The sequence below is a fragment of the Salmo salar genome, chromosome ssa20 (genome assembly GCF_905237065.1).
Source record: "Salmo salar chromosome ssa20, Ssal_v3.1, whole genome shotgun sequence".
NCBI classification, from domain to species: domain Eukaryota; kingdom Metazoa; phylum Chordata; class Actinopteri; order Salmoniformes; family Salmonidae; genus Salmo; species Salmo salar.
The window spans coordinates 44,458,142-44,471,780 of NC_059461.1; positions in this window are offsets into that span (position 1 = coordinate 44,458,142).

Below are 13,639 nucleotides of genomic sequence, written 5' to 3' on the forward strand. Positions count from 1 at the left end.
ATCTGGATTAGGGTGAAGAAGAAGCTGGGGAAGCTTGGACAAGTAGCTGCGGGGGAGTGCGGAGCTGTTGGCCGGGGTTGGGGTAGCCAGGAGGAAAGCATGGCCAGCAGTAGAGAAATGCTTATTGAAATTCTCGATTATTATGGATTTATCGGTGGTGACAGTGTTTCCTAGCCGCAGTGCAGTGGGCAGCTGGGAGGAGGTGCTCTTATTCTCCATGGACTTTACAGTGTTCCAGAACTTTTGGAGTTAGAGCTACAGGATGCAAATTTCTGTTTGAAAAAGCTAGCCTTTGCTTTCCTAACTGACTGTGTATTGGTTCCTGACTTCCCTGAAAAGTTGCATATCGCAGGGACTATTCGATGCTAGTGCAGTACGCTACAGTTACCATTGACAATCCTTGAGAGGTTTCTAGAACATGATTGGAGTCCACCTGTCGTAAATTCAATTGATTGGACATGATTTGGAAAGACACACACCTACCTTTATAAAGTCCCACAGTTGACAGTGCATGTCAGAGCAAAAACCAAGTCATGAGTTCAAAGGAATTGTCCGTACAGCTCAGAGTCAGGATTGTGTCGAGGCAAAGATCTGGGTAACGTATTGGCATGGGGCGAACCATATACACAATCGCAAATGCCACTAAAATGGACGGCAGTTCATCAAAACCATATTGCAACCGGAACATTGCAAATGCCAGGTGTAATAAACCAAAAATCCCATAGGGGGTGTGCGCGCTCCACCGTAGATTTTCATATGGGAAATGGTCAAAGTCAGGTCCCAAGGGTGACATTTTTTAAATCTCACATTCTTTTCAAAATTTAAAACCTCATAAAAAGTGCTTTTTGGACCATTTGTCTTTTTTTCCCTCATTTTTTGGAGGTCAATTATACGTATGTAGTAACCATATGGACATACATGTGTCTTATTTTATTGAGTTTGTCCATAAGGCCTCTTTCCTGTCCATTTGCCATATATGATCATAGGAAGTTGGCTTCCGAACCCAGAAGTCAGTGAACCATGTCCAAATGGCATAAGAAATGTCCAAATGGCATATTTTCTGACCAAATTATATATATCACTATGTTAAGCCCTGATTAAACCTCGAAAGTCTATTTGACATGTTTTATCATAGGCAGTCATAGGAAGGAAGAATTTATCGTTGCTGTTGATTCAGCATTGATTCCCATTTCGTAATGGGAAGTCCTAACATCAAAATCCCTCATTAAATACATTGGAAATGGAGAAATGTAAACTGTCCATTTGCAATGTCTTACAATGGGAATTTACCATCATGAATTGGACATGCTCTAATATACTGCAGAAATGCCCAATTGACTGGCCCTTTGAACTCGGGATGGCCGAGCAGTGATAGCTGTTCCTCTCCATCGCTTGTTGGTGTTGATTTCAGCCTTTCCATTTGGTGATGGTAAATCCCTCATAAAATACATTGGAATTGTACACTGTCCATTTTCAATGTCTTCCAATGGGAATTTACCAACACAAATTGGACATGCTCTAATATACTGCAGAAATGCCCAGTTGACTGGCTCGTTGAACTCGGGAAGGCCTAGCAGTGATAGTGATTCCTCTCCAACGCTCGTTGGTGTTGATTTCAGCCTGTCCATTTGGTGATGGTAAATCCCTCATTAAATACATTGGAAATGTACACTGTCCATTTGCAATATAAAATGTGCAATGCCAATAAATTATACTGCCATCAAGTCAGCCATCAGTCAATAAGATATCATACTGACAAAAAACGTATACATACTGACAGCAAACTCACTTTGTCCAACTCTTTTAGAAGGAAACTCTCACATATTTTAGAGCAGGCCCACAATTCATAGCGCCTTCCGTTACAACCATAAAAAAACCTTCAAAAACATAGTTACATTCGAGCTGCGGGTCCAGTTCTGACCTTATGTGTAGGCCTAGCTGAGGCGATCCTGAATCCCGAGTTTCGAGTAAAAAGGTCAATCTGAGCCCGAGCAGCAACCTTCATTAGTGCTGAAAATGTGCTTATTTTGGGGGTTGCTACGGGGTCCTATGGAGTTATCGGCCAGAAACGTGTAAGGTCAGTCTCTATGAGCCGAGGTGGTTTCAATGCACCTAGTCTTGTGATTCTGGACCTTTTCTAAGAGTCGTCATTTTCGCGACGTTAAAAATGAATTGAAGTTATTGCAAATGGATAAGGCTGTTTCTCAGCCTAAGAACCGTCTAAAACCACATAACTCACAGTGCACTACCGACTTAAGCTCTAAAACAGGTTAATACAGTTTCAGAGCTCTAGGTCTAACGGTTCTTTGATGGTGCGAACGCCGGTAACTATTGCAGGTTCTGTGTGTCTTTAAGCCCCACACTGTGTCACTCCATCCTGTCTGTGTGTGTGTGTGTGTGTGTGTGTGTGTTTATTGTACATCTGATGGGAGAAATAACTGATTTACAGTTCATGAGGGTTGCCTAACCACACATATGACATTTTGGAAAGATGTGATCTTTTTAACCCTTCGAAACAGCCCCCATAACCCCATTTTAAGGCACTTCTGGTTGTTACAGGAAGTAAACACATATCCTCATTGGGGTAGGCTTTTACAGAATCCTGAGTTTCAAGTCTTTATGTTAAGAACTGACTGATTTACAGAGGGTTGAATGCAGTGTTTTCACTAACAGTAGGTTGTGAAATCAAAACCACTTTTAGTGTAATTAAACCACTCCAGGAAGCTTAAACTCAACACAGGTAATCCTCATAGTGGCCTGATGGATTGTCATTGAAGACAGTTTGATATGGCAATCATAATCCACAGAGGCATTCGGTTGAAGTTAGGGAGCAGGCAATGTATTCCTATGGGGAGAGATGTCAATGTAAACTGTTAGAAGAAAACATAATGTTTTCACAGTTAAGGGTTAATTCCACACAGTCAAGGTTAGGCTTGCACAGATTGGGAGGACCTTAGGAACGTTCCTGTGGTTGAATTGTGTTTCTAGTCTCAATGGTTCTGCCGCTGTCACCCAAAAGCACCTCAAATTTAGGTTAGGCTTCATTTTGGACCTACTTGTTTTATTTGTTTATATATAAAAAAAAATAAAGGGAACACTTAAACAACACAATGTATCTCCAAGTCAATCACACTTCTGTGAAATCAAACTGTCCACTTAGGAAGCAACACTGATTGACAATACATTTCACATGCTGTTGTTCAAATGGAATAGACAACAGGTGGAAATTATAGGCAATTAGCAAGACACCCCCAATAAAGGAGTGGTTCTGCAGATGGGGACCACAGACCACTTCTCAGTTCCTATGCTTCCTGGCTGATGTTTTGGTCACTTTTGAATGCTGGCGGTGCTTTCACTCTAGTGGTAGCATGAGACAGAGTCTACAACCCACACAAGTGGCTCAGGTAGTGCAGCTCATCCAGGATGGCACATCAATACGAGCTGTGGCAAGAAGGTTTGCTGTGTCTGTCAGCGTAGTGTCCAGAGCATGGAGGCGCTACCAGGAGACAGGCCAGTACATCAGGAGACGTGGAGGAGGCCGTAGGAGGTCAACAACCCAGCAGCAGGACCGCTACCTCCGCCTTTGTGCAAGGAGGAGCAGGAGGAGCACTGCCAGAGCCCTGCAAAATGACCTCCAGCAGGCCACAAATGTGCATGTGTCTGCTCAAACGGTCAGAAACAGACTCCATGAGGGTGGTATGAGGGCCCGACGTCCACAGGTGGGGGTTGTGCTTACAGCCCAACACCGTGCAGGACGTTTGGCATTTGCCAGAGAACACCAAGATTGGCAAATTCACCACTAGCGCCACTCTTCACAGATGAAAGCAGGTTCACACTGAGCACATGTGACAGACGTGACAGAGTCTGGAGACGCCGTGGAGAACGTTCTGCTGCCTGCAACATCCTCCAGCATGAACGGTTTGGCGGTGGGTCAGTCCTGGTGTGGGGTGGCATTTCTTTGGGGGGCCGCAGAGCCCTCCATGTGCTCGCCAGAGGTAGCCTGACTGCCATTAGGTACCGAGATGAGATCCTCAGACCCCTTGTGAGACCATATGCTGGTGCGGTTGGCCCTGGGTTCCTCCTAATGCAAGACAATGCTAGACCTCATGTGGCTGGAGTGTGTCAGCAGTTCCTGCAAGAGGAAGGCATTGATGCTATGGACTGGCCCGCCCGTTCCTCAGACCTGAATCCAATTGAGCACATCTGGGACATCATGTCTCGCTCCATCCACCAACGCCACGTTGCACCACAGGCTGTCCAGGAGTTGGCGGATGCTTTAGTCCAGGTCAGGAGACCATCCGCCACCTCATCAGGAGCATGCCCAGGCGTTGTAGGGAGGTCATACAGGCACGTGGAGGCCACACACACTACTGAGCCTCATTTTGACTTGTTTTAAGGACATTAAGGATCAGCCTGTAGCCTGTAGTGTGGTTTTCCACTTTCATTTTGAGTGTGACTCCAAATCCAGACCTCCATGGGTTGATAAATTGGATTTCCATTGATTATTTTTGTGTGATTTTGTTGTCAGCACATTCAACTATGTAAAGAAAAAAGTATTTAATAAGATTATTTCTTTCATTCAGATCTAGGATGTGTTGTTTAAGTGTTCCTTTTATTTTTTTGAGCAGTATATATATATATATATATATATATATATATTTAATTTTTTTATTGAATATCCGAAACATACAATATACTTGCAGTGAAGTTGCTCAACAACTACACCACACCAGTCATCTAACAGTCTCCCATTCAGAGCGACACACAGAAGCATCCAGTTCAATGCCCTTCTCAAGGGCACGATGAACAGATCTCCCACCAGGCCAAAAAACGTGAACCCGAACCCTCCAAGATCCCCCCCACAGTTCCCCAATAGCTGTCCCTCAACCATTCGAGACACCTCCCACAGTCCCCCCAAGAACAAAATAATTAAATAAAAAATACAATTAATTCCATTCCCCACCCCTAAGAACCCCCAATGTACCAACAACAAAGAAAATGAACTAAAGAGAAAAAAGAAAAAGACAGATGCAAAAAAAAATGCTAACAACAAAGCAAAAAATAATAAAAAAAAACAACGGGCATTAAGGACAACTAAAATCATAACAGCAATGCCAACTGTATATGATTGTGTGCATGTCTGGCACTATTACATGTATGTGTACGTTCTTGTATGCGTTTATTTGAATGAGAGTGTGTGTATATGCATGTGTACAAACACCTGCACGGCATCAGCCTCAGGCAAACCAGTATTAACTGTAAAAACACTGCCCTTCAGTGTCATTTTATTATGTTTTATTTTTACTTTATTTTTTACTTTTATCTTTGACCATCATTCTATCTCCCGCACAGCTACTCTACTCCCACTTTTCTCCAATTCCACATCCCAACCCTCAGCTTCCCTAAACCCATCCCTTCTATCTCTGCTGGCCACCCTCTTCAGAAACTTTGATTAAATTTCACATTTTCCAGTCCACGTGGAAATTCTATAAGAGTTATGTGAAGGCCAATTAGATGATGATCCAATCCCATTCTTTATTATATTTAACCCCGTTTTTTCTCCCCAATTGGTAGTAGTAACTGTCTTGTCTTATCACTGCAACTCCCGAACGGGCTCAGGAAAGGCGAAGGTCGAGAGCCATGCATCCTCTGAAACACAACCCAACCAAGGCACACTGCTTCTTGACACAATGCACATCCAACCCAGAAGCCAACCACACCAATGTGTCAGAGGAAACACCGTACACCTAGCCCACCACAGACGTCGCTAGTGCACAAGGAGACAAGGATATCCCTGCAGGCCAAACCCTCCCTAACCGGGACGACGCTGGGCCAATTGTGCACCGCTCCATGGGCCTCCCGGTCACGGCCGGCTGCAACAGAGCCTGGGCTCTAACTCAGAATCTCTGGTGGCACAGCTAGCACTGCGATGCAGTGCCTTAGACCACTGCGCCACCCAGGAGGCCCCCTTAATCACATTCTTTTTTAACCTTTGATGCAAAAAAGAAAGAGACAAGAACATAGTCAAGATGACTAGCTTTATTAAGTCTCCTCCATGTAGGTTGGGTTTTTTTAGTCTCCAAATGTCCATTATTTCTAATGTGTCCATAATATTTGTGATTTACTTAAGGGCACGGTGATGATAGTTTGTGGAGTGATTACCTTTATGGTCCATTGAGATACTTTGGGAATGTCTCCTCACTTCTCATATAACAACTTTCATAAAGATTTATCCCTAGGAGCAATAGTTAATAATTACTACTGTAATTTCAACCCTAACCTTAACCCCGATTCCCCCCATCCTAACCCTAATCCCCAATCCTATCCTAACCCCAACCCTAACACCTATCCCAACTCTATCCTAACCCTAACCGTAATTTGAAACTCAACCCCAATCCCCATTCCTATCCAACCTAACCCCTACCCCGTCCTAACCCTAACTGTAATTTCAACCCTAACCTTAACCCCAAATTCCCCTAAACATTAGTGGTTAGGGGTTAGGGTTCGGATTAGGGGTTAGGTTTGTGTTTGTAAGAAATCCACAAGGTCGATCTGATGACTTCAAGCTAATGCAGAGACCGGGGTTAGGGTTGAGGTAAGGGTGAGATTAGGGTTAGCATGAGGGTGGGGTTAAGTTAGGGGTAGGTCAGGGTTGGGGTAAGGGTGAGGTTAGGGTTAGGATAATGGTAGGGTTAGGGTAAGGGTGGGGGTAGGTTAGGGTGTGGGTAGGTTAAGGTTAGGGTGGGGGTAGCTTAGGGTTGGGATAAGGGTGGGGTCAGGGTTAGGGTAAGGGTGGGGGTAGGTTAGGGTGGGGGTAGGTTAAGGGTTAGAGAAGTCCTCCTATGTGTACGAGTGTCGACGGTTGTGAAAAAAAGGCCATCGGAGAGAAATTCGCCCTCTGAACCATCTTTTCCTGCTGATTAGCCAAGTGTCCACCCCAGAGGTGGGGCCAAGTCATTGTTTTACAAGTCACAAGTAAGTCTCAAGTCTTAGCACTCAAGTGCCAAGTCAAGACAGGCAAGTCCGAGTCAAGTCTCAAGTCAAGTCTCAAGTCCTAAAACTTTGAGTTTCGAGTCCTAAACAAGTCAATGTGCTCTTCACCAAATGTAATACCATTTCATATTTTTAACAAGTAATGTTATATTTCCATGGAAATACATGGGTAGCCATGAGAAAGCCCCCCCCCCCATAGCGATCAACGATTGCCGTGTATTCACATCTAGCTGGTGCTATCGTGGCATGCTTGGTGTAGGATCAGGCAATGAGGTTAAGTTGCGTACCCTGTGCGGGTCCGGTGTCTCAGTTGCTTGCCATGTGTCCATACCAAAACAGTCTGTCATTGAGTTCTTGTGGTTTCAGCAGACAAAAACACAGAAGATGAACCTTCTCTACGGTTGTCATGCAGCCACCCTTTGAGCTCCGTCCATCGCTCCATCCATCATCCTGTCCTCATAGATACATACTTGGTTTAGGGTCAGGCAAAAACCATAGAGGGCTGCTCCCTTACAGGAACCCAGCTTCTCAGTCGGTTGCCATGTGTCCATCCCAAGCATGTCAGTCAGTCGGCCTTAAGAGTTTGAGCAGACAAAAACCCAGGAAGTATAACCTCCTCTAAGGTTGTCATGCATCCACCCCAGGAGTCAGTCCTTCATACTCAGTGGTTCAGATGGCAAGAACTAGTGAGGCCACTCCCTTCCAGGATCGTGGGTCCCCATAGGGTGTCATTCTTAGCCAGTGAGTTATTGTCGCTATGTTGTTCAAGTCTTATAGCGGTCGGATCAGTAGGAGCGAGAAGGGGGCGGGAGTCCGCAGAGTGTCCGAAGCTGGTTTGTATATCTGACGGATCCTCTTCCCCGTCAAACAGCACCTGGTCTCCCTTCCAGGTTCCGAGGCCCCAACTAGGTTCTGGTGCGCCGAGCGGTCCCAAGCCCATTTCACCAACACTCTATCGGAGACATCGAGGGCCACCAGCCAGTCAGTGGCTGAACTTCCCGACTCATTCTGTCAAGGTACTGAATCAGCAGGCCTGTGGCTCACAGGGTAGCTCTGCCGGGAGCGAAGGAGTGTCGTTGGCCGCTAGTCAAGCCCTGCATTCTCTTCGGTGAGTGTCTGGCATTTTTTTTAAAGAGATATGGGACGGATATGTGTAGGGCAGCATCGCTTTGTTAGAGTGTCTTATCCCGGGCATGAATCCAAGGTGCACTCCAACTCTGAGCCCCTCGGAGCAGCGAGGGTGAGGGTCGCGTGAAGGCCTTAAAGATGTGGTTGCAGGGTAGATTTGGAGAGGGGTTAGGGGTTGGGGTTTAGGGTTAGGGGGTAGGGTTGGGGTCAGGGTTAGGGTTTAGGGTTAAGGTTAGGGGTTAAGGGTTAGGGTTAAAGGTTAAGAGGGTTTATGTATATATTGGTATCAAACCTTGGGTTGCACGGGCCTATTGCAACTTTCCGCCCTGTTTTTGTGTTGTACATTTGACCGGTCTCGAGAAAGTGGGAGGACATGAGAGAGCAAGAGCTCTGAGGGGTCACCCACAACAATTAAAAAAACAGGAGGAAGACAATCATCAATAAAAACCTGGGAGTAAAGGGTTTAACTTTAAACCAAATTTCATATAAAATCACAATAAAACATGCATACTAGATCAGTTAAGTACCTAAACAATTAAATAATTAAACAAATAATCAAGTATAGAATTAGAAATGATGGGGGGGTGATGGGATCACATGCCATGCTAAAGTGCATAACATACTGCTCAAAAAAATAAAGGGAACACTAAAATAACACATCCTAGATCTGAATGAATGAAATAATCTTATTAAATACTTTTTTCTTTACATAGTTGAATGTGCTGACAACAAAATCACACAAAAATAAATCAATGGAAATCCAATTTATCAACCCATGGAGGTCTGGATTTGGAGTCACACTCAAAATGAAAGTGGAAAACCACACTACAGGCTGATCCAACTTTGATGTAATGTCCTTAAAACAAGTCAAAATGAGGCTCAGTAGTGTGTGTGGCCTCCACGTGCCTGTATGACCTCCCTACAACGCCTGGGCATGCTCCTGATGAGGTGGCGGATGGTCTCCTGAGGGATCTCCTCCCAGACCTGGACTAAAGCATCCACCAACTCCTGGACAGCCTGTGGTGTAACGTGGCGTTGGTGGATGGAGCGAGACATGATGTCCCAGATGTGCTCAATTGGATTCAGGTCTGGGGAACGGGCGGTCCATAGCATCAATGCCTTCCTCTTGCAGGAACTGCTGACACACTCCAGCCACATGAGGTCTAGCATTGTCTTGCATTAGGAGGAAGCCAGGGCCAACCGCACCAGCATATGGTCTCACAAGGGGTCTGAGGATCTCATCTCGGTACCTAATGGCAGTCAGGCTACCTCTGGCGAGCACATGGAGGGCTGTGCGGCCCCCCAAAGAAATGCCACCCCACACCATGACTGACCCACCGCCAAACCGGTCATGCTGGAGGATGTTGCAGGCAGCAGAACGTTCTCCACGGCGTCTCCAGACTCTGTCACGTCTGTCACATGTGCTCAGTGTGAACCTGCTTTCATCTGTGAAGAGCACAGGGCGCCAGTGGCAATTTTGCCAATCTTGGTGTTCTCTGGCAAATGCCAAACGTCCTGCATGGTGTTGGGCTGTAAGCACAACCCCCACCTGTGGACGTCGGGCCCTCATACCACCCTCATGGAGTCTGTTTCTGACCGTTTGAGCAGACACATGCACATTTGTGGCCTGCTGGAGGTCATTTTGCAGGGCTCTGGCAGTGCTCCTTCTGCTCCTCCTTGCACAAAGGCGGAGGTAGCGGTCCTGCTGCTGGGTTGTTGCCCTCCTACAGCCTCCTCTACGTCTCCTGATGTATTGGCCTGTCTCCTGGTAGCGCCTCCATGCTCTGGACACTACGCTGACAGACACAGCAAACCTTCTTGCCACAGCTCGCATTGATGTGCCATCCTGGATGAGCTGCACTACCTGAGCCACTTGTGTGGGTTGTAGACTCCGTCTCATGCTACCACTAGAGTGAAAGCACCGCCAGCATTCAAAAGTGACCAAAACATCAGCCAGGAAGCATAGGAACTGAGAAGTGGTCTGTGGTCCCCACCTGCAGAACCACTCCTTTATTGGGGGTGTCTTGCTAATTGCCTATAATTTCCACCTGTTGTCTATTCCATTTGCACAACAGCATGTGAAATTTATTGTCAGTCAGTGTTGCTTCCTAAGTGGACAGTTTGATTTCACAGAAGTGTGATTGACTTGGAGTTACATTGTGTTGTTTAAGTGTTCCCTTTATTTTTTTGAGCAGTGTATAATAACATTCAGTACGAAATATAAAAAAGACCAGGTTGAGCAATCAAATACATAATGTTTTATTTGAACTTCCTCCTCGTGTCGGGGGCCCCTCCAGCTCTCTTAATTAGGCCCCCACCGACTCCCACTGTTAGTGTTTTATACCACTCCTTAACATTCATTCCAAGTGGAGCCAAAGTATTACGTTTTGAAATCCACCTGGTTTCGGCTGCTTTTCTCTGGCCTGTGGTCCAGGAGGCTTTCATCTCCAGACCGGTAACGCGGAGTGAGGTTGTAGGGTGGATTTGAAAATGTTTGACCAGGTGTGTTTGTAATATGTTTTTTTCAACTGTGTAGAGGTGCTGTTTGAGGCGTGCCAAGACTGTGTGACCGGTTTCTCCTATATAAATGTTGTGGCATAATGTGCATGTTATGGCGTAGTGGTGCTTTGAATGGTGCTTTGAATGGTCATGAGTTGTGGGATAGGACTGGAGGTTTGTGCATATGGATTTTGAATATGTGGAAGTTGTCTATAATACTGTTGATCAATGGGTGGTTTGGGAGTGAGTTCATTGGAAAATTTAGCAAAAATGAATAGATCCCTAAGGTTGGGGTTTCTGCGAAAAGCTGATATGGGTCTATATTCCTGAAGTGGGGGGAATGTGCGTTGTGTTTGAGTGAAAGCGACTTTAAGTCTACAATGAAGGAGTCTGTTTATGTCTGAGAAGGTGCTGATGATGGGTATAATCTTGGGTTCTGTATCTATTGGGGGAATAGGAACAGGGGTTCTGGGAAAGGTCTGAGGGTGGAGGACTGGGATAGGATGGGGGGATAGGGTTATGGACCCAGAATCGGGAAAGGGTTAAGATTAAGGTTAGGTTTAGGGGTTAGGGGTTAGGGTTAGTTTCTAGTTTTGAGGCGGTTGATCCACTTCCATCTCTGACACGTGGAAGCCGAAGGGGGGGGGGGAAAGGGAATGGGTGCACTCCACAGCATTGACACGCGGGCCAGGGGGGGTCAGGGCGCACCCAGCCAAAGTTGTAGATAGACCCCATGGTTGCCCACTTGGACTTAAAACAGTCCGTCCGTAGGGTTAGGTTTAGGGTTAGAATGGTTAAGGTTAGGGTTAGAGTTGGTTAAGGTTAGGGTTAAGTTTAGGGTTAGAATGGTTAGGTAGGTCTTTCAAAGTCTGTTTGTCAATGGATGTGGAAAGCATAGTTCAACCAAGGAGTTACTCCCCCATCGGATCCTTCTTTTTATCTCCACGTTGTCTATGTATTTAGTCCATGCCAGTCTGTCTGTAGTCCTGGATGTTTTCAATCATAAGTATAATGAAGTGTTATTCCCTTCCAGGATCCTAACTCTGGGTTAGAGTTAGGGGTTAGGGTTATGGTTAGGTTTTTAATTTGAGTATAGGTTAAAAAGAGACTGATTTGTCTTGTGGTGCGCAGGCCTATTGTTGTGTGCCACTCCAATCTAAATAAATTCCACTGTTAAAATCCACTAGATTGCCTCCTAAGAACCTTACCAAAAGTAAGTAGGTTAATATTGCTTCTAAAATTATAGTCTGAATGGTTATCTAGGACCATGAAGAGACTAAGATATTGAAATATACAAGTGGTCAAGGGATAGATGCTTTATTAGTACATATATAAACCCATATATCTATAAAAGTGCTATGAGGGCAAGTGCTAAGTTGTTAAAACAAATTCAAATACATAAAGGAATAAAACTATTACAAATAAGCATGCATATGTTAAATAAGAAAAACCACACAAACTTTATTTATTGTGTTTTTTGTTTTGTGGTGCATCCTTTTTCCAACTCCTTGAGAACCCTGTAAACAACTGCTATCCCTTTCAATTGATCCTATCTGACTGGTTAAAAACGCTCCTTCAGACCGCTGGGTGTAATTGTTTGTATGTCTCTTATCCACCTACGTTCCACTGCTTTTCGCCGCCCACTGGTCCACCCAGAACACAACTGTAATCCTGATATATTGAGGTAAGTGATGGGATGATCCTGGAAATGAGTGACTAGTTCTGTGTGTAGATGGGCCCGTTTGATATTGTATAGATGTTGTTTATGTCTATTTTCTATTGTATACTGGGTTTCCCTAATGTAGTGTTTTTGCAAAATGTGCAAGTATATATATATATATATATATATATGACATTTTGAGTGTAGAGTGAAATTGAGTCTAATACTGAAGTGGAGGTCTTGCTATATGAGTTTGACATTTTTCTTGGTCTGAAGTGGGCCGTGTAGGGTTTGGGTGGTTGTGGGGGCTTAGTACTGTATTTAACTTGGATGAGAATGTCTTTGAGACTCTTACTCCTCCTAAATGCTGAGATTATTCTATACGGCTGGAGGGGTGCGTGTGCCTCTTGGGTAATGGAAAAATTGTGTTTGATTTGGAAATGTCTCCGGAACCTCTATAATGAAGGTTGGGGTCAGAAAGAGTGATGGACAGACTTGTGTTATGTGAGTGTGTAGGCTAAATGGGAGAGAGGGCCCCCAAGGTGCTGTTTTTTTTTATAGTTCTGAGATATCGTTTGGAGTAACCTCTGAGTGCATTAAATAGTGTTTGAATTGCTTTTACCAGATCCTGTTTGCAGGAGGATATCCTATGAAACCATATAATTTAACGATGCCTCTAAATGTGTTTGGGGTGATAACGGTGTTTTTGGAGTAAAGCATGTGTATCTGTTGGTTAGAAATAAACTTTAGTGAGTATTGTTTTTCGAGACTGATTTACATGATTAAAGAAGACTGTAGTATCCAAGAAGTGTACTTCACATGGATCTATTATGTATTTAACCTTAATGGACGGGTGGTGACTTGAGAATGGGTTAGGGTTAGAGGGTAGGGGTTGGGGTTAGGGTTAGAGGGTTGGGGTTCGGGTAAATGGCTGGAAGGGAAGTCATTAGCATCCAAGGGTTACAATGGGCAGACCGATATGAGACTGATCTGTCGGTAACGAAGACTTTCAAGATAAGATAGACATTTACGCTCGGTTCAACAACTTAAAACTTTATAGCCATTTTTACAATAACGCTATGCAAATGGTTTCATCAAGCGGTGAATTACCATGGACAGAAGGGATGGAACTTCACGCTGCCGACAAGAGACAACTTCCACCCGGGCAACTTCAAGGGACGGAAGGGATTCCCGCTGCCGACCAGAGCCAACTTTCAAAGTCCAAATCTGAGATAGCATTCTTTGTCCGCCTCGGGTGCAGAATCTTCGGAACCCATTACCTTATGGGAACAAACCCTTCATTTTAACGTAAATATAACTCCAAATCGGCAATATCGAGGTTTAAAGAATTCTTAAAAA